The following is a 3657-nucleotide window of genomic DNA, read 5'->3' on the forward strand; positions in this document are numbered from 1 at the left end:
AGGACATACGACTATGATGGGATATCTCTTCTGTGATCATACTACCATCAGTTGGCTTTTGAGTTAGTCAGGAGATCATCCTGGGTTGGGGGAGCATCTAACATAATCAGATGAACCCCTTAACTAAGAAGAGTCAGAGAGATGCCTTCCTACTTAACAGCAAAAGTGACATACTGTGGGGAATGCCACATGGCAGGACATGCAGAAAATCTGTAGGCTCTAAGCATGATTCCTGGCTGATATCTAGCAGAAAACAAGAACCTCGGTACTACAACCACAAGGAACTACAGTCTTCCCACAACCACAGGATTAGAAAAAGATCCTGAACATAAGATGAGATCCAAAACAAAGGGAGACAGCTTGATTTCAGTTTGGCAGGACCTTGAGCAGAGACCCTGTAGACCCGTTCCTGAACTCTTGACCACTGGAAACTGTGTGGTAATAACTCTATCTTGTTTTAAGTTGCTAAGATTATAGTGGTTTGTTACATAAGAATAGAAAACTAATATATCTGATGCAAATATGTAAAAATATTAAAAAGTAGTGAACATTGGAGAACAACTTACAGAAGTACTCTATATTTTTGCACTTTAATGTGAATAAATTTATTTCAAAATAAAGTGTTATCTTAGATATAACACTTTAAGGGCTTGTTATGTTCCAGGTAACATTTAAAGTATTTTAAGATAGGTTAATACATTAATTCTCATTAAAGAGCAAGTAATCTCTTTCTCTATGACTTAGGTATTATTATGACCTTGTTTTTCTTTGATAAGGAAACTGAAGCACAGAGAGTTTATATGACATGGATCAGGTCACTCAGCTTGTAAATGGTATTGCTGACATTTGTATCCAGCTTCAAAGTTCCTAAGCACCATGCCATAGGTATTCAGTCACACTGAAGAAGTAAAATACCAAATAAATCTCCAGGTGACGAGGTGAATGTGATTGAGCATAATCCTTTAGTGTCTTGCAATCCATGGGGAATGATTTTGCTTTATCCTCTGGTTGTTATTTACCATGCAAGTGCTTATAGCCAGGATATGAATGGCACATTAGAACAACTCACAACATTGGAATTTAAACAGTAATAAGTTTGGCTTGTCTTGATGACTTTACATATTATCAAATGTATTTATATACCAAAACTTGCCTTATCATCCCAAATACCTCAAATTTTTTAGTATATGAAACTGAAAAATTGTGGGTAGTGGAGAAATGTGACTAGAAGAGAGAACAAATCTGTCATGTATAAAGGAACTGGGAGTGAAGGAAGAACACAAAAATGAAAGTATAAAGTTCAGTACACTTAACAAAAGCCAGTCGAAATGTATTTTGAACCTTCTACAATATTGATTTTTATACATTTCCTTTATTTTAGGACTTGGAATAAAATGAAGTCAACCAAACCCCACCATGAAAGCTAGTCTCCTGGAAATCCATCTGACCTTAGAAAAGAAAACAGTGAGTAAATCAAGATATTTTTGAGTGAAAATATTTATTTAAGATCCATAGCATAAAACATATCTACAAAGCCTATTTGCAAGGTAAATTTACTCAGGGTTCTTGATACCTATGAAAGTTTTCTTTCTATTCTATTCACTTAGAATTACAACAGTTTATATTATAAATAAGCTCAAACAATTAAGGTAAAAGATAAATAGCTACATACAGTTTAATTTTACACAATGCAAACACACACCATTGTTTCATTACCTAAGTATTAAGGGCCACATAATTGTGCAAGGCATTTTAAAGTGTCTTAAATGCTCTAAAATTATAGAATTGACTTTCATGAGATAGTCTTTATTTTCCTCCATTATTATACAAATAATTGATGACATAGATTAAATTTAAACCAGAATTGTTTATGTCCCTTGAAGAGTTCATTTCTCATTTCCAGCTAAAGGCTGGGAACTTATGATAGCTCATAGAGCTTAATCAGACCATTGTGGGGTACATAATAAGGGTTCACATTTCTATAATTTAGGTTTTTTTAGTTGTGAGAGACCTCAGGTTCCCTTCGGACCACAGTGACATTGCAGGGAGGGTTACCCAAGACAATCCACTTCTAACAAGAGAAGGGAAGATGTAGAGGAGTGAGTGTAAGTTAAACTAACCTTTTCCCAGGGCCAATCTGGAATTATAATGCAGTTGTGGAGGAATAATCTAGAATAAACAACTGAGCAATAGCCAGAGAGAAGCTATATAACTTCAGAGAGACAGAGGAATCAGCTTTGGCCCAACCTGCCTTGTAAGGAGTGCAGTGGAGACTCAATAGGTCTGGCTGGGTGCACACAGGTAACTGCTCTGGAGGGATAATTAAGTGGCCAGTTGAATCCCCCAGAGAATAATTGGGTCTCAACCAATTTCCAGCCTAGAGCACCAGAGCCCAAAAAGTACACAGATGACAACTGGTGGTGAAAATTGGCAGAGTTGCTCTCTGCCAAAGGCAGGCAGTTGGAGATGCAAGGGCCATTTAAAGGGTCAACACACAAATTTTCATTTGCAGCCACTTTCCCTGGTCTCTAGCAAAGGCAGGGGAAGAGTAGGCTGGAGACAACTGAGGACAGACTGGGGATGGGTGTCTTAGGGAGAAAACTGAGAGAGTAGCTTCCAGGACCCTGGTGCTGAGCCATCCTCTAGGCAGCAGCAGCCTTTCTGCTCAGACAGACCATGCCCCTCTGAGTGTCAGTAGCCTGAGGGGAAACAGTAGCCCTGTCCACCGGAGAGTCTCTGCCCTGGCCCTGTGGTGCTTACACCTGACTGCTGAGTCCCAGTGACCAGAGAAGCAACCAAAGGAGATAGCCAAAGACAGTAGATCCCTGGCAAAGGTGGGGCAGAGTGGACTACAGAAACTTAAGGAGAGACTGGGGATAGAGGCTTTGGGGAGAGAACTGAAAGAGTAGCCACTGGGATCCTGGGGCTGAGCAAACCCCCGTAGGCAATAACCATCCTGCTCAGTCAGACTATTCCCCTTCAGCAGAAGTAGCCCGAGGGGAAAATAACCCCCACACCAGGGCTTCGGCCCTGCCCTACAGTGTTTAAAGCTAACTGCTGAGTGAAGAATGACCAGATTAACAATTGTAGGAGACAGCTAGGGAGAGCAGATCCCTGGAAGTTCTGAACAGGCTGCCTAAAGTCAGACAGGGTCAATATCTGGTATCACCAGAGGCATATCCAGAAAGAAAACAACAGTGGTAAATATAAGAGGCTACTGAAATAAAAGCCACTGTGGTCTTAATGATTTGCGATATTTTCTTTTCTGCATAGCTTTTTAACATTAATTTCTTGTCCAGCAAGTTTGTACATATTTAGTCACTAGATATTTTTTTTTATTTTAATCTTGTTCAAGTACAGTTGTCTGCATTTTCCTCCACTACTCCCCCTCCACACCAACCACCTACACCTGCCTCCCCTGCTTCCACTCTCCCTTGGTTTGTCTATGCGTCCTTTATAATTCCTGAAAACCCACCCACCTTTCTGCTCCATTATCCCCTCCCATCTCCCCTCTAGTTACTGTCAGCTTGTTTTTAATTTCAATGCCTCTGGTTATATTTTGCTTGTGTATTTATTTTTGTTGACTAAGTTCCAAGTAAAGGTGAGAGTATAAGGTATTGGTTCTTCACCTTTGGTATTGGCTTTTTTTTCACTTGG

This window comes from Sturnira hondurensis, unplaced genomic scaffold (genome assembly GCF_014824575.4).
Source record: "Sturnira hondurensis isolate 20B ecotype Veracruz unplaced genomic scaffold, ASM1482457v3 Scaffold0009244, whole genome shotgun sequence".
NCBI lineage: Eukaryota > Metazoa > Chordata > Mammalia > Chiroptera > Phyllostomidae > Sturnira > Sturnira hondurensis.